The sequence below is a fragment of the Apostichopus japonicus genome, chromosome 12 (genome assembly GCF_037975245.1).
Source record: "Apostichopus japonicus isolate 1M-3 chromosome 12, ASM3797524v1, whole genome shotgun sequence".
NCBI lineage: Eukaryota > Metazoa > Echinodermata > Holothuroidea > Aspidochirotida > Stichopodidae > Apostichopus > Apostichopus japonicus.
In genome coordinates this window covers 26,197,103-26,220,820 of record NC_092572.1, presented here as the reverse complement: position 1 = coordinate 26,220,820, position 23,718 = coordinate 26,197,103, and the positions used below count along the sequence as shown (strand labels likewise).

Here is a 23,718-nt window from a genome sequence, read left to right as displayed (position 1 = left end):
ATATGCAGATCCTGCAAAGTCTGTTGTGTGAATAGCTTTTAGTGATATGCAAACCCTGCCAAGTCAGTTGTGTGAAGTGTTTAGTGATATGCAAACCCTGCCAAGTCAGTTGTGTGAATAGCGTTTAGCGATATGCAGACCCTACCACGTCTGTTGTGTGAATAGCGTATAGTGATATGCAAACCCTGCCAAGTCAGTTGTTTGAAGACTTGTTTAGTTATATGCAAACCCTGCCAAGTCAGTTGTGTGAATCCGTTTAGTGATATGCAGATCCTGTCAAGTCCGTTGTGTGAATAGCGTTAAGGGATATGCAGACCCTGCAAAGTCTGTTGTGTGAATAGCGTTAAGTGATATGCAGACCCTACCAAATCAGTTGTGTGAAGTGTTTAGTGATCTGCAAACCCTGCCAAGGCAGTTTTGTGAATAGCCTTTAGTTATATGAAGACCCTGCCAAGTCAGTTGTGTGAATAGCGTTTAGTGATATGCAGACCCTACCAAGTCAGTTGTGTGAATACCGTTTAGTGATATGCAGACCCTACCAAGTCAGTTGTGTGAATACCGTTTAGTGATATGCAAACCCTGCCAAGTCAGTTGTGTGAAGTGTTTAGTGATATGCAAACCCTGCCAAGTCAGTTGTGTGAATAGCGTTTAGCGATATGCAGACCCTACCACGTCTGTTGTGTGAATAGCGTATAGTGATATGCAAACCCTGCCAAGTCAGTTGTTTGAAGACTTGTTTAGTTATATGCAAACCCTGCCAAGTCAGTTGTGTGAATAGCGTTTAGTGATATGCAGACCCTGCCAAGTCCGTTGTGTGAATAGCGTTAAGGGATATGCAGACCCTGCAAAGTCTGTTGTGTGAATAGCGTTAAGTGATATGCAGACCCTACCAAATCAGTTGTGTGAAGTGTTTAGTGATCTGCAAACCCTGCCAAGGCAGTTTTGTGAATAGCCTTTAGTGATATGCAGACCCTGCCAAGTCAGTTGTGTGAATAGCGTTTAGTGATATGCAGACCCTACCAAGTCAGTTGTGTGAATACCGTTTAGTGATATGCAGACCCTGCCAAGTCAGTTGTGTGAATACCGTTTAGTGATATGCAGACCCTGCCAAGTCTGTTGTGTGAAGTGTTTAGTGATATGCAAACCCTGCCAAGTCCGTTGTGTGAATAGCGTTTAGTGATATGCAGACCCTGCCAAGTCCGTTGTGTGAACACTGAATAGCGTTTAGTGATATGCAGACCCAGCCAAGTCAGTTGTGTGAGCACTGAATAGCGTTTAGTGATATGCAGAACCCGCCATGGCAGTTATATGAATAGCGTTTAGTGATACGCACACCCTGCCAAGTTGATGGTGTGAATACCGTTTATTGATATGAAGACCATGCCAAGTCCGTTGTGTGCATAGCGTTAAGTGGTATGCAGAACCCGCCATGGCCGTTGTATGAATTAGGTTTAGTGATATTAAAACCTTTCCAAGTATGTGACAAAACGTCACTCGCAAGTAACGGAAAGTTAACTTATTTTCAGATGGCCGCACGCGGTTTGGGGCGAGTCTTCAATGCCTTTAGTAGCGATTGGTGATATGCAAACCCTGCCAAGTATGTTGTGTGAATGGCGTTTAGTGATATGCAGACCCTACCAAGTCAGTTGTGTGAATACCGTTTAGTGATATGCAGATCCTGCCAAGTCCGTTGTGTGAATAGCGTTAAGGGATATGCAGACCCTGCAAAGTCTGTTGTGTGAATAGCGTTAAGTGATATGCAGACCCTACCAAATCAGTTGTGTGAAGTGTTTAGTGATCTGCAAACCCTGCCAAGGCAGTTTTGTGAATAGCCTTTAGTGATATGCAGACCCTGCCAAGTCAGTTGTGTGAATAGCGTTTAGTGATATGCAGACCCTACCAAGTCAGTTGTGTGAATACCGTTTAGTGATATGCAGACCCTGCCAAGTCAGTTGTGTGAATACCGTTTAGTGATATGCAGACCCTGCCAAGTCTGTTGTGTGAAGTGTTTAGTGATATGCAAACCCTGCCAAGTCCGGATGATAGAGACAAATTGACAATATTGGTGACAAATGGAACAAAGACATCTATGCACTGTTTAGCGATGTAGGTACAGGATCGAGTTCACACGACTTCGGAGCAGATTTCATCAACATTTTCTTGATCTCCACCTCTCCGGCAGGCCCGAATATGGATAGTGTTTAAGGCGATGTAACTTTACACTGTAATACTAATACTAATGCAATACTTATACTAATAATATAGAAACGTCTGGCTCATTCTGAGAATTTCCATGGGAACGCGAAGAGGGCTTATAATACCCATCATCATGTTAATACAATACATTCTCGATTATTCACATTTTGGAAGGGTTGTGCTAAATGCTGAAAAGGCTCTGCTACAAATTTGACAAACGATAATTAGCTTACCTATTTGCCCGGATAGTTGACCGTCAAGAAGTGGTTTACATCCGACTGCCGTTTTTACGAGAAATACGAAGATTAACATGAAATTTACCGCAATTCTACCTATTCTTCAGATAGTATATAATAAAAATCTCAGTAAAACAAATGTGCAAATGGTAATTTCTAGCAGTTTTAACTGTTAAATCATGTGTGTCTCTGGTTAACACAATGTTCAATTTAAGTTTCTGTACTCATTGCTGAGCTTACGAATTATTCAACGTTATTTCCATACGTAGTTTTAATGAAGAAGTATTGTCCACTGTAATGTAAAACATCTCGACATCGTTGTCATTATTTCTTTTGACACATGGGCTTTGCTGTGTCACTTTCTCATGATATACATATCACATTAATGTGTCAGTCACCAGGTCGAATGTAACCAGTAGAAAACTAGCAATCTACAAATTTGCCTGTGGAACGAAACATCGTTTTCTGAACTTTCACATAAAAAATCATATTGAAAGTCATTGCATGATATATTGTTCCTGGATCTGATTTGCTTAGATCAAATACATTGAGAACGATTGGCAATGTAAAGTTTAGAATAAAATGTAACCATTTCTTTATGTTTTTTTATTACTATGTTAAACATATCAACAAAGATGTATCAGGGCACACGAAAGGATATCATGTTTTTATTTATAATTCCTTAATCTTTACAATCTGAAATTTGGGAAATACCAAACCGAAGTAGTGGTTTGTAAAACAAAATATATATGTACAAAGTCATTAGGCTAAGTGAACAATACTTTGTTAAACTTCAGTAAATTTCATATTGAAGCAAGTAATAGTACCAAAACAATCCAAACACAGCTTTTATTATCCAATTACAGTTTGGTATAATGTTACCCATTGTTATAAAAATAATGAAAAGAAGAAAATAATACACTTTGTTAATAGTTATATATCACCAAAGTGGTGAAATGTACTCCTTAACCGGCTAAAGGGGTGGAGTGAAGTTGTTGCACCTAGGAAAATCTCTTGGGATCAAGTCTTTAAGATGCTTATCTTCTCCAACATGTATTACAAGTGCCATGCCAAGCTGTAGTGAAGAAAAGAGAAAATATTCCGTTCGTTAGTTATGCCAGGTGACGGATAGAAAACAGGAATTGAACCGATTACACAACAGCTTTTGTATAGTTTCCCCACATTTTTATAGATAACACCTGTAATGTTCTGTAGAATCATTCCCGGTCATGTGCTTCCACAGAGAATCAAACCCTGATCGGGTAAGCAAACCTCGGCCGTTTCTCAAATAACCAGTTTCGGCATAAACGATGAAGCGGTTAACGGTTAACAATGAAAATATTAACCGGTGAACGGTCGCCTCTTTTTTTCCAGATATCTGGGGTTGGGGAGTGCCATTGCAAAGAGTATTGCTGCAGTTTAAATGGACCCAGAAGGAAAGTACAAGATCCTCAAAACTCAACCATGGTGTGGATTTGGGTGGCCGTTCATTTCTTATTTTTGGCACATATAGACGCCCGGACAAAGGACTGTCTGGCTTCTCTATAGAGACCAGGATTTCTTTTGAATTCTTATTTTGGTGGCTATCGGGAGAGCATTTTCAAAATAGTTTGTTATTAGGCCGACTTCAGTGAATGAATGTATTTTTCGGTCCTGGTCACCGAGCTGCACAGCGCCACGCGGAGATGAGTGGTGTCGTTCTAAAGACTTAAGTTTAGTTCCTGACCCTATGTGGCCGTTTATTCGATTGATATTAGATGGAACCGGTAGTTCGCTGGAATGAAGTCACTTAAAACCTGACAAACTGACAAGATCGTTTCTCAAGAGTGCTTTCATTGGATCCATTTTGGAAACAATTAGCTTATAAGAAATCGACTGCAGTGACACGCTGAGCAACGTTTTTTATATGATACCAATGTAAAGAAACAATACAGTTTTAAAATAACGGCCGTACTACGCATACGCGTTGGAATCATTTTACATAGGAATTCAATTTCAATGGAGTGTAATTAAATGCTCCCGTGGGGGGTCCAGTTGGTGAAGCAGCGGAAGCGGTGTAATGTTTACATATTTCTTTATATGGTTCTACTTCTTTGATTTTTCGACGGCTTGTCCCTATCCCCAGTGATCTTTGCTAGAATGAAACAGTCAAGTTCACCTATCATAACATAGTGTCACATCAATAGATTTTTCTATTCCAGCGAACAAAAAGCTAAAGTGACAAAACGTCAAGGTAAATAAACAAGAGTTGTAGGGTTCTTAAATCAGTTAATTCCATCCATTAAATACAGATAAGGCCGGCTGCACGCAACCTTACTGAACTGATATGGCATGATATACCATATATATAGTTTACGACCCCAAAGGCTCGTTAAAGCCATTTGACCGAGATGAATCCCGAAGAAACAAAGTTTTCCACGTTCAAGTATTGATTCGGCTTGCATTAAGCTGGGAATTGCGCGGCCTGATTGTAACGACCCGACTTAATTCACCCGTTGGTCCGTTGTGACATGGTTTTTGATAGTCAACTGATAGTCAACCAATGCTTTTACCACTCACCCCTTCACACTGAACGACTGATATGCGCATACACAAAGTCTGTGCTATACGCTACATGTAAAATTAGTCCCGCGTACTTAGTTGAGAACCACCCAGCAAACACGAAAACGTTTTTAAAACGTTTCGTCTTTTGTTTTGATAACGTTATTTGTGGTGTAATAAATATTTCACGAAAACGTTTTCAGGCTATTTTTTCAAAACATTGTTTCGTTAAAACATTCATATAACATTAATTTAACATTAATATCTCATAAAAACGTTATGCCGACGTTTTTATAACACCACATTCAACGTTATAAAAACTTATTTGAGAGGCTCTTTTAAAAATGTTATGATAAAGTTTTGTGTTTTCTGGGCACGGTGACCGCACACTCCCGATTGACATTGACATTAATAACATTAGTAAAATTCCAATCAGTCGTAGTCTTTAACACACGCACACTGTATAACTGTCCATGAGTTCCAAGTTAAAGACATCCGAATTTAGTCTGGTCGTGACCAATCTAGCAGTGTCTGACCGATCAGGTCCATTTCATAAACGCTTTTGATGTAAAATGTCTTATAATATGAGAGAATCAAGAAAAATTAATACGTACATTGCAAAGTCATGAGTATGTACCCCTGAAAACAACGCAATAACATAATATATGTGTAAACTGGTCTCGAGCAGTGGTACCTATTGGACTTTAACAGGGTACACACTCTCAGGAACCCCTTTGCACATGCAACTTCTATTTTTTTTAAAGGTACTGTTTACAGAAATCTAGCTTGGGCCAAAATAAAATAACTGTTAGCTCCCCAACGAACTAAATATGGGACATTGGTTGGAAGAACACCAACGTTCATTTTCAGAGTATAAGGTACATATTCCATTTAAACACTTTTTTTGTGAACTAAATAATTCAATGTTAAGTCTCTGATTCAACTTAAGTTACGAAATTAAGTATTTATTTATTTATTCATTCTAAGCGGACATGGATACAATCCGTACCAGAAGATGGCAAAAACAACTGGCATTTGCATTTTGATATACTTAATATCACACATTGGTTCACAGTTTTACCAATTTTTGACTCAATTCAACCTTTAAATAGTACTTGCCAGTGCGTGAAAATCCAGGTGACAATGAAGAAACCACCAACCAGGATTGTCGGCCCTGAACTGAATGATCATGTAAGAGCGATGAGATACGCAAAATGTATCCTTTCTAACTGGTTTGTCAGTTTTTCGACGAGGAAAGTGACCTGCTTGATCTAGATTCCGTATGTCCTCGATGCTCATACTGTGGTTCTGATCCAATCTTCCCATTCCTACAACGCTAGAAGTAAATCCATGTAAGTGCATTGGATGACATGACATAGTACCATTCCTTGGTGCATAAAAAAATAGTTCCACGACCTGAAATAAAGCAAACACAATTAGAACGTCTTATTCATATATTTTCTGCTGCTGAAAATCGAATTGTACTAACGTTCTTAAGCAGAAACTAACGCGAAAAAGAACCTGAGAACGAATTCCAATCGACCAATCTACTGATACCCATGTATTGAGCCTGTGATATCATCTTTAGATGCGTATCACGATTCCGTTTGAAAGGGAAGATATACTACAAACGATTTAACCAAAAAGGCCGAGAATGGATTCGTTCGATTTTTGCCATGAAGTGAAGAGTTATGCTGTGTACGTCTACATTTGACTGTTGTGTCAGGGTATATAACTCGGTTCCCTTTCCATGAGCATGTTCCACGCACCTGCCTGTCATGATGACCAGAACTGACAGTTAACCATCTAGGCACACAATGACAATAGTTATGGGCATATTTCACTTTAAAGTTTCCTGCATTATTAAAAACGATAACTTAGTTCAACCGTACAAGCCCTTTGTAAAGTCACAGAAATAAAGGTATTAATTGCTTACCTCATTTAAATCGGCTTCGATGACTTGGGTGCATGAACATTGATTGATTGAACAGTTTCGTGGCCATGTCAAAGGATCGTCAAAAATACAGTAGGCGGAGAGATTCGTATCGTTGTACTGAGTGAGTGGAGGAGATGAAGGGATCTTGAAGGAAATGTTATTGACTTGAGGTAGGTCTCTCCGCAAGCCCTTTTCAACGTTTGTAACAAGATTTACTCCCAAGAGCAGATAGTGTGTTTTTCTTGCGTAAGGTATGTTATTTATTCCTATGATGGTAGGAAGAATGATAGTCATAAGATTAGCACAATTTGTCTCCACTTTCAAACAATTGTATCATGCAAATATTGCATGAACTATAAAACCGTGTTTTCAAGATGGGATTAACGTTAATTACATAATCAAGCCGGACCAGACATACTTTTGACGGAATTAGAAAGAAAGCATTTAAGAATCGCTGTAAAATAATAATAATAATAATAATAACTGTAAAATAATAATAATAATCATAATGATAATCATAATCATAATGATAATCATAATCATAATGATAATGATAATGATAATGATAATGATAATGATAATAACTATAATGATGATGATGATGATGATGATGATGATGATGATGATGATGATGATGATGATGATGATGATGATGATGATGATGATGATGATGATGATGATGATGATGATGATGATGATGATGATGATGATGACGATGACGATGGCGATGGCGATGGCGATGGCGATGGCGATGGCGATGGCGATGGCGATGGCGATGGCGATGGCGATGGCGATGGCGATGGCTGTGGCGGTGGCGGTGGCGGTGGCGGTGGCGGTGGCGGTGGCGTTATCCCACTGTAGATATTTCATCCCTATGTAAAGGTATATCTTATCTTGGCTTTACAAAAAGTCTTTTAGGGCAATGTTGCCTTCCATGTGTTTGTTTTCCTCTTTAATTATTATTCATGATCGTTAGCAGTTATAGGGAAATGCTTTCATTCCAACAGCCTCTGTTAGGTTGTTTACAAATGATGATATGCAATATATATAGTTTCCACTTATTCATGTTAGGTCAGTCCCAATGGATATGCAGCAAAATGTCGTACTGACATGTTAAAGCGTCTGAACGAAAAAAAATTACATGCGTTTGTGTAAAAAGTGCACTAGTGCACCAAACCTCAACTGATAGCAAATGGCTACCAAAGCTGTTCCGCGCCCACCACCAAACTAAATTTTAAGTGAAAGTGTACATCTGAACCACTCACACTCTTAAAAATAACGAATATTTACATATATAAACAAAATTTGTGATTGGATTACAAAACTTTTGTCATGAAACACGTCTAACAACTGGTTTAATGTAAACTTACATGTGTTTTATTATCTACATCAATGCATTCATTTTTATCAATTTGTAAGGTTATAGTTATTATATTCTTACTAATTATGGATCATTGGCTATGTTTTCAATACTCTGGTACTGACATAGTTTTATTTGGTTGGCATTGATTTTAATAAGTTGTTGGTAGTGTATCGATATAGAAATGTAGCAACATTACAGGTAGTGTCTATTACTTTTCAAGATATATACATAACATATAAGTATATACACCAGTGTACCAACTCACTAATATCACAAAGAAAGTTAGTACAACTCACTAGTGGCATTAACGTTTACAAGGGGGATGCTCTTGCTGTACGTAGGTTTAGATCTTACTGGTACATTTAAAACCGTCTCCGCCATATCATTAGTCCCAGTGCAATTGTTTGGTCCTGATTGTTGGTAAGTATCACTGTATCGGATTTCAGCATACTCGTGTGGATGCTTTGTGCAGCTTCCCTGCACACTTCAAAAGAGCAAAAGCCGCACAAATAGATATAAAACTCTTCGTCAATCTTAAGTATTCATAACGAAAGTGCATATAATGGAATGACATACACCGAATATGTAGGCTTAACCTATATATCGAAGTAAAACATGACTTGCATAATGTGCAGGCTATATGACTAAATTGTGGGAAGCGAACTATGTATTTTGCATGTAATTATACGTATCTAAATTATACAACGAATGTATATGATGAAACTGTAAGCATCTAAATGGCAAATGAAAGTTTACGCATCAAAAATGTCAGTCTACACAACGAAAGTACAACGAAACGAGACCAGCAAGACTGAAGAATACCAACTTTGCAATTACTTTAAGTTGTAAATTCTTTAAATGATTGCAAAGCATCAATGACAAGTCGTAAATTAAACTTCAAATTTCTTGCCTGGAACTGACCTAAAAACGCCACAGATATCAGATTGATATTATGATGAGAGGGTTCCCGGACAATTCCCCCCTGGACGATTTCCCCCCGGACGATTACCCCCCGGACGATTCCCCCTCGGACAATTGCCCCCCGGACAATTCCCAACCCTGACAATTGCCCCCCGGACAATTCCCACCCGGACAATTGCCAACCCTGACAATTGCCCCCCGGACAATTCCCACTCCGGACAATTCCCACCCATGACAATTGCCCCCCGGACAATTCCCCCCCGGACAGTTTCCCCCCGGACAATCCCCTTCCTCGGAAATTTCGACGATTGATTGACAGCCGATGTAGGCGGGGTTAAGGCTATTATTCCAGTAAAAGTGAAGGTGTGCAACAAGAGATTTCAGTTTTGGTTTCGATGACAATCGTAACCTATGCATTCATGCGGGCGGAGAGTGTGTATGCGTGTATGCGTGTGTGCTGGGGGGGGGGGGTGTAACGCCTCGCTTGTAAATACGATACCTTAGGAAGTGAAGCTTTGACCAATCTTATATTGGTGTATATGAGTAACACATTGGGTAGAAGAACCCTTTTGTTTTGTGGGTAGGTCAAAGATCATTTTGAGTCACCAGGGGCCAGATAGTAAAAACCTTGTAAAGACGATATCTCAAGGATGTAAGCTTAAACCAATATCATATTTAAGTTCGTGAGTAGGGTACCACATTTAGGAGCAAAAGCCTCTAGTTTAATGTGGAGGTCAAAGGTCATTTGGGTTCACCAGGGGTCAAATAGTGTAAACCTTGTAAACACGATATCTCAAGAAGGGAATGTTGAACGAATCTCATATTTAGTATGTAGTTGTGACACGTTCAGTACAATATTTTATTGAGATCAAAGGTCATTTTGAGTCGCCAGACGCCAAGTTGTGGAAACCTTGTTTATAAGCTACAGTATCTCCCACCGACCAGCCTATATCAGATAACATGTGCGTTACGCCTCGTACGAATAGGGGCTATTGGCATTGGAAATGAGCTTATGGGCATCCGTAGAATCTAAAACTCAAAAACTATAAACTCCAACATACTTGCATTTGCTTAAACCTGCCGCTTGGAAGCCTTACTTTGCGTGCAAAAGGTGTACCATTACTTTAAATAATTCAGAAAACAGAGGATAGTTGTAGCCTTCCTGGATTACAAGCTGGGATAGGGGACCAAATGGAATATTTTTTGCCACTGACTTGAGACTTGAGTTGAGCCCACTCTTTTTGAATTTCCTCCTTTATTTCTTCAAGCAATCTGGGTTGTTCTGATCATTTAGCAGCAAAGTACTACAATGATCAGCCACCCTCCCAATTTCTTCAACACCCCCGATGAATTCAAAGTTTCGTCTTTTCTTGCTGGCCATAATAAGGGTCAACAATTTGGTAACAGAACTGAAAGTTTGTGGACAAAAGCCGAAGCTATGCCTCATATTGCTGACTGAATTAGGATACAATGTTTTATTGACATGTCAGGTAGGCCTTTCTATTCTGTGCAAAAAATATATTCTGTAAGAAATATATATATATATGCTGAACAAAGTACGGAGCTCTGTAAGTGCCAACTGAGATGTTGGTGTTTCAGTAACTTCAGTGAACAGCTTATTCATTATATTGGCAATAAGTGTGCAAGTACAATGCACTTTCTTGCTCAGAACCGAAATGCAGTTCAAAGTTAGTGGTTTTGCGACATCACATTGCATATGATATTACGACGAAACGATCGACAGCATAGCCTACTGTATCTAGCCGGCTTAACAGTCCCATTAACATATCATATAAACAGGGATCGAGCTGTTAGAGTAGCAGCTCCCTGGTATAACATAGGTAACATATACGTATAGCAGCAGTACTGCAATCATGGCGTCCAGATATAGCGCGTTAGTAGGATAGTTGGTAGTGTGATGTTAACGTTAGACTACTCTAAACAGCATACTTATTACTTACACTAGGCTAAGACTTAGCATATATTCCACTATTTGCTCTTCTCTAACCACAGTCTTTCAATAATTTGTTGCACTTCTGCAAGGACTCTATACATCAACGGAAAGAAAGTGGATGTGAAGAAAACAGCAATATGATGAATAAGCTGGTCACTGAAGTTACTGAACATTTATACTCTGGGTAATCGTATAAATATCAAAGGCCTGGTGTTTCAGTGGTTTCAAAGTTATTTATGTAATAGGCGTCAAAAATTCTTGTAAATGGTACATTTTCTAAAGACTTCTTTTTGAAGCACGGTGTCCCCCAAGGAAGCTGTACTGGCCCCATACTTTTTATTACATACTTATCCCAATTGTATCATGTTTTGCTTAAGCACCTTCCTTACTGTGAGGGTTATGCTGATGACAATCAATTTTATCTTGCTTTTAATGCTGGCAATGACACTGCCAGAGGTGAGGCAATTTCTGCAATGGAAAATTGTGTAGCTGATGCACGTCACTGGTTTTTAACGAATAATCTTAAACTAAATGATACAAAAACTGAATTGATAGTCATAGGTTCAAAGCAACAATTGGCTAAACTTCCTGATTTTTCTTTTCAAGTGGGGGCGGCAACAATTCATACAGTTGATAAGGTTCGTAATTTGGGTATTATTTTTGATAAAAGTCTTTCACTTGACTTACATGTTGCAAATGTGTGTAGAAAAGCAAATTTTAGTATTCATAACCTTTGGCATATTCGTAGTTACTTGGATGATACCTCATGTAAATCACTTGTTCATGCATTTGTTACGTCACACATAGATTACTGCAATTCATTATACTGTAACTTACCTTCACATCTCATAGATAAACTTCAGAAAATCCAAAATGCTGCTGCCAGACTTGTAACGGGTACTTCCAAATATGATCATATAAAACCCGTCCTACATAACTTGCATTGGCTTCCAGTTAGAGAAAGAATATCTTATAAGATTTTATTACTCACTTTTAAATGTATTTACAATATTGCACCGCAGTACCTTTGTGATTTAATTTCTCTTTACACTCCCTCTAGACCGTTGCGTTCCTCGTCCGCTCTGCTTTTAACTGTTCCTAACATAAGAACTGCTAAATTTGGACCGAGATCTTTCAGCTATGCTTCGCCTGTTTTATGGAATTCACTCCCTGAGGTTTTAAGAAAAATTGAAAGTTTTACCCTTTTTAAATCCAAACTTAAGACTTATTTATACTGCAATGCTTATAATATCTGAATTCATTTTATGTATTATTATTTCGTAAATTGTTTTGTTGTTATATATTTGTTTTACTCTTTATCTTGTAATTATTTTCTTTTTTCCACTATTTTTATTAACTTAACTTAATTTAACTTGATTTGTTTTGTATTTTTATTTCTACTTATTATTGTTTTATTCTTCATCATGTAAAGCGCATTTGAATATACGTATGTTATAGTATTTGCGCTATATAAGGAACCATAATAATAATAATAATAATAATAATAATAATAATAATAATAATAATAATAATAATAATAATAATAATAATAATAATAATAATAATAATAATAATAATAATAATAATAATAATAATAATAATAATAATAATAATAATAATAATAATAATAATAACAACAAAACATCTCAGTTGGCACTTACAGAGCACCGTACTTTGTTAAGCACATATATTTTTCTTACAGAATATATTTTTTGCACAGAATAGAACTTTGTTATTAGAGAATATATATTATTTCCTACAAAGAATAAAAATTTATTTTTGTACAGACAAAAACTTTTTCTATAGAATATATATATTTTCTGTCACAGAATTTATATATTTTGTTAGAGAAAAATATTTTTCGGTCAGAGAATTGACATACTTTTTGAAAAAGGATATATATATTTCTTTAGAGAATACCTTTTTTTCTCTTAGAGAATAAATATATTCTTGGCAGAGAAAAAATATTTTTTGTGTTAGAGAATATATATTTTTGACAGAATATTTACTGTAAGAGAATATATATTTTTGCACAGAATACATATTTGTTATTAAGAAAATACTTTCTGTACGCCTGGAGAATATATAAATATATACTTTAAGGGAATAAATATAATTTTCAGGGAATATATATGTGTAAACAAATATGTCTAAAATGTATTTTTGAAGTTAACCATGTATGCATTTCGCAAGTACAGCATATATATATTTGTACGTATATATTCCGCTTTCTCGCGCCATAGCAATTGTCCGGGGGAAATTGTCCGGGGGGGGGGGGAAATAGTCCGGGGGGAAATTGTCCGGGAAGGTTATTGACCGGGGGGTAATTGTCCGGGGGGAAGTCGTCCGGGATGGGAATTGTCGGGGGGAGGAATTGTCTGGGGTGGGAACTGTCCGGGGTGGGAATTGTCTGGGGGGTAATTGTCCGGGGGGTAATTGTCCAGGGGGGAGTTGTCCGGTCACCGATGAGAGCCATTCTTTCCTTTAATTATTATTATTTTATTATTACTCCGGTATTTAAGTTCTATGCGCTTTACAATTAACCCTGGTCATTGGTAACTTGTCGCACCTACACACCAAAGTGTGCACAATTCAAACAACCTCTCCTGGGGCACAACAGCCACGTGTCCCGGGGGACTTCCCATAGGGTGCAGCCACAAACCGGCGCACGCAACTATTTTAACAAGTCACCTCGCAAGTCCCCATTTATACACCTGGGTGAAGAGAGGCAATGGAAATAAAGTGCCTTACCCAAGGACACAACTCAATGATCTGGCCAGGGCTCGAACCTGTAATCCTGAGATCAAAAGTCCACTGCCTTAACCACTTGACATCAACGCCCTCAATATCAACATTACAACAAACTCTGAGATCCGCATTGAGTCGGATGCGTCTGAATAGTTTTCACTGTTTTCACAAAGCAGTAAATACAATTAAATAACATCTGAAAACAACATACCCCTCGATCCGAAGCCGATGAGTACACTGAAAAAATAAACTAGTCAATATTGCCACGGACTAACGTTAAATTAGTCTGTAACGTTAGTCAATGCACACGGACTAGCAAAAATCTTGGTTTCATCGCTGCTTCTTAGTTAGTTTACACTGACTAAGGAAAATATAATCGCAGCTTAGTCGGTGGCGACGGACTAAGGTATTTTAACCCATGGACTAAGAACGATACGGACACCCGATTTACGCCATAATCGTAGCTTAGTCGGTGTCGACGGACTAATGTATTTTAACCCAATTCGATTCACATCAATTTGGAAACCGAGAGGCAACGGCAGCTTGCTGGGCTTGGCATAGTTTCATACGATCACTCTAAGCAACTTTCAACCGTAAATCACCCAAGAAGGTCTTTAGAAGAATGGAGGTATTAACTGCATCATCGGCCTACCTGTTATTCCTTTAACTTGAAGGTAAAATTAAAGTTAATTGTTAGGCCACTGGCACTAGTACTGTATTATGGTTAGTGTAACGCTACCGTTGTCACGTTGGCGTTTCGCAATACACAAGTGCAATGACAGTGAGTAGCCTATATGCTTCTACTGGGTACTGCAGTGCATTCTCAACACTAAAGTGTGCATCCTAAACACCAATTAACAATGTGTTATGTGTGTATTGGGCTAGATTGAACAGTGGCACATAATCTTCTTATTTATTCCCAAACAAATGCTGGAACTATAAGGCTCAATAGTTTATTTGAAGTCTACACTCATTTGGTAAAGATTTCCTGTAATTTCCCATGTGAATCTAAATGGGTAGGCTTTGTGATATTGAATAAGCAAGGCTAGACCTTCAAACGTACAGTCACAGTAGGCTGAACAAATTATGTTGGCTAGTCAACGGTATTATAATGTTGCGAGCAGTCAGGATGCACGCTTCAGTTCTATTTAACCTTTTCATTTATCATTTTTTAGTATTTAATTTCCGGTCACGCCCAGGAAACAATTGCGACATTCCTTCACGGTCGACTTGCTTACTGTAAGAAGTATTAACCGTTTTTTCTCAGGAAAGCTTGATAGTCTGAAGTTATTATAACATGTGCTTTTAGTATACTGCCAAAAGAGTAAGTTGTTGTATTTGTATTGATATTTTATGTAGAAGTAACGGAAAATTTAGTATGTTTAGTTTGGTCTAATTGCACGTTTTTTTTCTGTCCAATGTAGTGCAGGGTTCACTTGCGCGAATTCAAATTATTCTGTTTATGTATATGTATATGCATCGATTCTTAGATTATGATGTTTTTTTGACATTTATTTGTAATTCAAGCATATCTGTTTAGTAGCAAAGTAGGTTAAGATTAATTACTTTTCTCTTTTTGATCCTAGATTGAATGAAACTCATTGGCGTAAATAATAGATCAGATGATACAGTTTAACGCAGTTGCTAAAACTCTGGGTATTCTCTAGTCTTCGCCGGTCCATTATATACTTTAGTACTACTAGTAAGACTATATCAAAACGACCGAAGACAAACTTAGTGTAACAAAGTACTGATTCTCCTCTAGCCTAGGTCTAAACAGGCTTGTTATGTGAGCAAGCAAAATAACAACTAAAAACGATTAGGCCTATAAATAAGTTGGCTCAGTGCATTTCTGTTTCTAAAATTTTATATTTTTAAAGATCATAAAAACAAACAAAGATTTAGCCCATGTTTTATTATCTCTGTATTCTGGGCATTTGATTCTGGTTGCAATGGTGATGACACTCTCGTTCAAATTTTCAGCTTTATACAGTCTGCTTCAAACTTTGGGATTGTTTTTTGAGACTATAGTGGAAGCAAATCTCACATAACTTTGTGGTGAAAACTTTATTTATTTTTTTTTTCAAATGATGAATACTTTGCTGTTTCTTTCTTCCAGCAGGAATTGAAAAGCCAAATATCTAAGTCAAGGGTGAGCTTTCCTGTGATGTACGACACCAGTGTGGAGGCAACAACAGAAGAGGAGAACTGTGTTATATGGCTTAAAGACATGTTTTAAGATGATATATTGGTACCCTTCGCAGAACAAAAGAGTTTATCCAAGAGTCCAAAAAGCAAAGGAACAAGTACCATAGAGAAAAAAGATGGAAGAGTGAGTTTAACTATTGTACCCAACTGTTTAATGATATTTAAGATACTTTTCATAACCTGTTTTAAAAAAAAACCAGTCTAGTATATCATTTATGTGCAAGCTTCATAAGTTTGGTCAAATTTTCACTGATCTGTAGAGCGGGAGTCCAGAGGGTTTGGTTAGCTGGGAAGGTAACCAATTGCCTGGTACATCACAGTGTTCACAATGCATTCCTGTATATGAAACCTGATGACTGGCAAACCGACTGTGGTGGATGTGGCTGGGAGAGCAATTTTAAAGTCACCTAATAGCTAACCTAGAGCAGCTTTCATGGTAACCACATCAAAGTAAGAACAATGTGTCAGGTATGGCCCCAAGAGCAACAAATGGCCATTGCCAGTAATTATTGGTGGTGGGGTACCCCTGCCAGTGATCTATAATTGACCCCTCACGGCTGACCTAGGTCAGCTCATGAGGTAACCACTTGAAACCTACTGGAAAATGTTGGTTAGGACTTCAGATACAAGGGATGGGCATTGCCAGTAATTTTTATTGGTGGGGTACCCCTGCTAGTAGACCCCCAATATGCCCATCCCCTCATTGACCTAGGTGAGCTCATGATTTGACCAGTTGAAACCTACAGGAAAATGATAGGTATCACTTCATATGTAAGGATGGGCATTTCCAGTATTTTATATTGGTGGGCCACCACTGCCAGAGTCCACCCATCCCTTACATATAGAATCCTGTCAATAATTTTCCAGTAGTTTTCAACTGGTTAAATCATGAGCTGACCTAGATCAATGAGGGGGGGGGGGGGCTTTTTGGGGGTCTACTGGCAGGGGTACCCCACTAATATAAATTACTGGAAATGCCCATCCCTTACATATATATAGAATCCTGCCAATCATTTTACAGTAGTTTTCAACTGGTTACCTCATGAGCTAATCTAGGTCAATGGGGGATGGGCATTTTGGGGGTCTACTGACAGGGTTACCCCACCAATGTAAATGACTGGAAATGCCCATCCCTTACATATGAAGTGATACCTATCATTTTCCAGTAATTTTTCAACTGGTTATCTCATGAGCTGACCTAAGTCAATGAGGGAATGGGCATTTTGGGGGTCTACTGGCAGGGGTACCCCCCCCCCAATATAAAATACTGGAAATTCCCATCCCTTACATATGAAGTGATACCATTTTCCAGTAGTTTTCAACTGGTTACATCATGAGCTCATCTAGGTCAATGGGGGATGGGCATTTTGGGGGTCTACTGGCAGGGGTACCCCACCAATAAAAATTACTGGCAATGCCCATCAGTTGTATCTGAAGCCCTAACCAACATTTTCCAGTAGGTTTCAAGTGGTTACCTCATGAGCTGACCTAGGTCAGCCTTGAGGGGTCAATTATAGATCACTGGCAGGGGTACCCCACCACCAATAATTACTGGCAATGGCCATTTGTTGCTCTTGGGGCCATACCTGACATATTGTACTTACTTTGATGTGTTACCATGAAAACTGATCTAGGTTAGCTATCAGGTGACTTTAAAATTGCTCTCCCAGCCACACCCACCACAGTCGGTTTGCCAGTCGTCTGGTTTCATATACAGGAATGCACTGTGAACATTGTGATGTACAAGGCAATTGGTTACCTTCCCAGCTAACCAAACCCTCTGGGATCCCGGTCTATTGGGATCATTATTAACATGATTAACATAATTATTAAGCTTTGAGAAATAACTTGGTGTTATGCTGTGCAAAGCTAATAATAATTTGGTAAAAACTGCTATTCCTGGCTTATAATTTGACGGACCTAGATTTAAATGTATACCTCCCAATATGTTATAAAATTTTAATGTAAATGTATGTTTATGATAATGTGAGTTATCATGTGCTATATCTGTATCTGTGCTTACACGTATATCATATTTTCTGTTCACAGGTCAATAATGGTGCAGATTTTGGCTTCCTGAAGACAAGTGGGAGGCCATTTGTAGTTATGAGAAACACTCTTTGTTCGTGAAGACTTAACTGGTGTCGATTTGGGGTACCACTTTAATACGAAAGTCATGAGGAACCCTTGCCCAAGATTCAACTTTGCATTATTGTGCAGTGCTATACTTTTGCGATTCATGTTTGATCTATTAACTTGTCTTAACTTTGTTGGAAAAAAAAAAATCAGATTTTCAGATTTTATTTACAGTGATTTCTTCTCTATCTGTCGAAAGTCAGCCTTTTGTAGACATCAGAAGTTTTATCAGAAATAAATACTGCCAACGTACACATTATTTGTGTTTCTTCTGCTCTCTTTTCTTTCAGTGATACTAGTCAGTGAAACTAGTCGGGTTTAATTCTTTCAGTGAATCTAGTCAGTGCAACTAGTCAGTCGATACCGACTAAGAAAGGTTAGTCGGGAGAGGCACCATCCTGACTAATGTAAAACCTGCTATAAACTAGTCGGTGGCTCATATAAATTAGTCGGTAAAGACCGACTAATGTCACCAACTAATGTAACTGACTAATATACATTTACCGACTGAGAAATTGTTGATCGACTAAGCTGACGGACTAAGATGACCGACTAAGAAATCCAACTGACTAAGGAATAAATTAGTCGGTATAGCAACTGACTAAGGCTATGTTAGTCGGGAGAGGCACCAGATGGACTAACGTTTTGTTAGTCGGTGAACCAATTTAAGTTTTCAGTGTACTGTTACCGGGTTGACATGCATTAAGAACAAAGTCAAATCTTTCTCCTGGGTGAACAATCACGGCAGTGACCTCTGTGTTTTCTATAATATAGCCATCCATTGCAATAACATTCAAAGTGTGATTATCAACGGAAAGTTTGATGTGACATCCAGCGAATCCATTATTAAATGACACGAATTCTGTATTTCATCCCTCTCTGTACATTAATCACTTCTCGTGGCACCGCGGAAGTGTTTGCGCCACTTGTGTCATTTCTACCTTTGCCGTTGATCAGAAAGAAACGTGCATTGTTTTCTCCCCTATCGTAGAGATAACTAATATAATGTGCAGTCTCAGTGTAATCTTCTAACCAGTCTTGTATAAACATAACGTGAGTTGAGTCATCTACATCGTAATGTTCGCTTTTAACCTCAATCTGTTAGTCAATGAAAACAAAACGAATACCATACTTTATGGATAAACTATTTTATCCTTATATTCATAATATTTGCCTTCTTTGAATTTAACTTCACATTTGCAGCTCAGTTTTAAAGGATACATAGTTAATAACTGAACTTACAAATCTCCTCTCTTACGCTTTAGTCAGGTCCATCTTATCTAATTTCAGGGAAAAGATTCGAAGATACTACAGTGATTATCAATGCAAACATGAAACCTCCATTGTGGCATAAAAAATGTTGAATAACTGGTTTTGCTTCAAGCAGAAAATGCTCATCTAGGAGACATAAGCAGAAGGAACCTCTCGGTCTGAATTATGCTACGATTAATAAAGTTTATTTGTCATACCACTACGGCAATTTCAGTATTTCTACTTTACGTTGCTTTTTCTTTGGTAATCTTATTTTTTAAGTATGGTCCTTATACACATTTCAACTGACAAGAGAGTCTTTATAAATGTATTCGTTGATGACATGAAGACTTTCCTTTGTCACTTTCTTTCTTCAGTGAGATTGGAAGTGAGCAATCTGTCAGAGTTTTCGGTGGTCTGCAGTAATGCCAAGTGAAAACAAAAATGCCCATACAGTAAATATTTTACTGTATGCAGTGTTCAGTTTACCAAATTGAAACAGTTCTAAGCTACTACTACCGTACAGTTCAAGAATGATATTGTGTTTCTGTGTTGGTCAGATCTAGTTAAAACTTACGACAACATTAACATCCAACCAAAATACTTTATAAAGATGAGCTCGGCATACACATGTGGGTATATTTGGTGACACAGCTTTTAAGCCGGGGAATGGGGTTGGGTGATGTTGCTATCCTTATTTAACGAGTAATATGGGTAAAGTAGAGTGCCGGTGTCTCTATTTCAAAAGATAATACTAGATTTACTTGTTATTTACCGCATCTCGAATGATGAGTGGACCAGCCAAACCATCCGCACGATTCGGACCAATGTGCGAGTGCCAGAAGTATGTTCCAGCATTATTTGCTCTGAACTCGTAAGTAAATATCGTGGCGAAAGGTATTGGGCATTGCGTAATCATGGATGGACCATCCATTGAAGGTGTGAGGTTCTGATTCATTCCATGCCAATGGAACGTGACACCAGTCATATCGTCCAACATGTTGGTTACGTTCACTACAATTGTATCGCCTTTGCATACCTATACGAAATAAAAATTGAAAAATGGAGTTCCTGACGAATTTACACTGTCAGATACCGTACATGCTATTCGAATCATCGATTGTAATGTATGCCCTCAATTGAAGAACAATACCAGTCCTTTCTCTGGGACAGACATTAACTGTTTGGAATTATCATTTCAGTTCGTAAGACATTAGCTTGTTCCAGTATAAAACCAATGTTGAGGGTTCTTAACAAGGCCCTGGAATGCTACTTTCCATTCAATTAACGTAAATACATTAGTAAACCGAAGGAATACACGGTTGGAAAATCACTTGTATACAAGGCCGCTACCTGGAAGTACGATCAAAACTGCCCACCCTCGGGTGACGAAACCATTAATATATGTGAAGCGTTCGGTTGTTTCCCTGGCAGTATATGCCTATTACATTACAGTGGTTTCGAACTGAAACAAAATGCTCCACAACGTGCTTTCATAACCAGCTTCTTTTTCAGTTGGTTTACTTTCTATCTATATTAAGACAAACATTTGCACTTACAATTATTTGGGAGCAGGAACTTGTTTGTTGACGGTAACAAGAGGACGTTTACGTCCACCTAATGGAACGCATCCATCTATCTCACAATCATCCGGGTTAGTAGAACAATTGCCAAATTTGCTATTCATTGAATAATAGTAAGTAACATCCCATGTGTAAACACATGTTCGAGTTTCCGCATCGACACAAGCGCGATCACAGTTTGTGGAAACAGGATCTAATACAAAAGAAGTGAATCGAAACATTATCGAATGCGTATACTTCAAATCTGCTTCCAACCTGCCAAATTTCATTCAATGTGTACGACCATTGACATAGTATAATAGTAGCTACTGTAAAGTAATCATGCAGAGACAAATTATACCAAGATATTAATATAATAAGAATAAAATAAATTCCAATAGTTTCCTACATCTTTTTCTCACTACCTCAACTCAAAACATTTTTTTTTTAGATTTTGTCTGAAGAGAACCAAATGCAGAGAATAAAGGCAGTAAAATGAGGTTTTAAAGTAGCTTACTGTTATCTTCACAAACAACCCCAACGTCTCTGTCGTGTAGATTTTTAATTGAATTTGACCTATAATCGCATGACAGCAAATTATGCTCGTTTCCACGGTAACGAACATAATCCAACAATAATGGTCCAACGCCATGCCCAAACACTCAATATCTGCGTGGTGATCCACCTGCCTGGTATCCTAGTGCACGGCAAACAACATTGCTGGCATGTTCATCCCAGGTTTCATCGGCAATAGTTCCCCAACTTCCATTCATATATATATATATGATTGTATGTCCAGGGTTCGAAACCGGCAAGGAAAGTCGTAATTTCACTGTAGGCGTTTGTCACCTGTATCGAACAATACTAGTTCTGTTTTTGGTGAGATATTTTGCCTTACTATCGATCTCTAAAGAGATACTTTGAACAGACGTGATGTTAATGAAATGGAGGTAAACGACAAAGGCAAAAAATATATATAAAATATATATAATATATATATATATATATATATATATATGTATACATACATATATACATATATATATATATATATATATATATATATATATATATATATATACATCACAAATAGTCCCCCAAGCACCATTCATGAAGATTTCTATTGTACCTTCATAATCTGTGATGCCGCCAACTAGTCGTACTGCGGATGACGGTAGATATATAATAAAAACAATATTTCAAAATAGCGTACGACGGGTTTCCTTAGACAATGGATTGAATAAATATACCTGCCCAAATAGACTTGGTCTCCGTCAACTCATGACGATTTGAACGCAGCTTAATCGCAAAAATTATCTGATTTTACATAATGATATTCTGATTTTTGTTATGTTCCACATAACTCAAGCTTTTTCTAGATCACAGGATTTTTAATTTCTCAAATCGAATGTTCTTGTCTTTTGCAAATTTACATTTAGATACTGCATCAAACAGAAATGTTCCACGACAGATTTCAAGGAGGAATGAATATTTTGCTCATATCATATGGACATATTTAACTAAAATATATGCAGTTGCTGTTTGTGTGTGGGGTGTTTTTGTGTGTGTTTTGTCAAGCATCACTTCATAGTAACTTTAGTGAAAAAGCAGAATTATTCTTGACTTGAATATCTTTCCTCAAATCAAACTTTCGTTGAAGCGTTACGGTCTTTACCTTGTGTCTTCAAAGCGAGAGTCATCGTTGACACTATTCTCCTTAGCGAGCACGTGCAAAATTGGACCAGAATGGAGCAACGTTTTGGTTTGTCTCTTTTAAAATAAAATAAAACTGCCCGCTGACTCCTTGCAATTCCAGTACAACACACCACAGGGTAATGTTTTTAGATAATGTGTTCCTCAACTATACTTCCTACCTAACTGATGATTACTTAAGTTTATAATTAATTTCTTAATAATAATATCAAATGAGATTTTGACCCAATCTTTGGGATTTAATTCAAGTATATGTCATATCAGTTCTGTTGCCACGAACGAAAACCCTTTCAACGGTGTATTTCCGCCGGGTCACTTTTAGAAGCAGACATATTGTATTTAACCTTGCATGCTCAATGTGTGCTCTCGAAGCCGCTTTATTTACAAGGTGGTTTAAATTCATGTCAGTCTTAGATTGAAACTTGAAAAGCAGTCTCATCCGTAAATATGCATTTACCTTCTCAAATTGGTGGTAGCATATGTACCTATTTCGATCTTACACAGTTGTTCTGACATAAATCGGTTTATAAAAGTAAAAGCGATGCTATGTGATGCCACCATATTTCAAAATGCTATTAGTAAATAAACGTTACTCAATTTCGAATCATGAGTCCCATGTGAAAATGCCTCAAGAAGCTACTCAAAACAATAGCAAGAATAACAATTTAAAATAATCCAATACGCACGTGCACCGTTACAGGTTACACCGGCATCTTCTTCGTGAGAATCTTCAAATAAGATTCTGACCCAATCTTTGGGATTTATTACGGGTATATATCATATCCGGTCTGTCGCCACAAACGCACACACTTTAAACAGTGTATATCCAACGTTCATATATTATATTTAACCTTGTCTGTACCGTGTGTGCTCTCGTAGCCATTGTACTATCCAAGGTGGTCAAAATTCACTTCAGTCTTATATTAAAACTGTAAAAGTTATTTCATGGCTAA

At 37.8% G+C, this 23,718-nt stretch overlaps 1 long non-coding RNA gene and 1 pseudogene across 2 annotated transcripts; one reads left to right on the top strand and one right to left on the bottom strand.

The window, feature by feature from the left end:
* Positions 1–3,346: 3,346 nt before the first annotated feature.
* Positions 3,347–23,486, bottom strand: LOC139976921 (uncharacterized; annotated as a pseudogene).
* Positions 14,166–18,924, top strand: LOC139976924 (uncharacterized). Of its 2 annotated transcripts, none has more exons than XR_011796321.1 (3): positions 14,166–15,219; positions 16,018–16,227; positions 18,153–18,924. It is a non-coding gene; the product is annotated as an uncharacterized lncRNA (long non-coding RNA). The 2 variants fall into 2 exon arrangements; XR_011796320.1 differs by having other exon boundaries at positions 16,015–16,227.
* Positions 23,487–23,718: the final 232 nt, after the last annotated feature.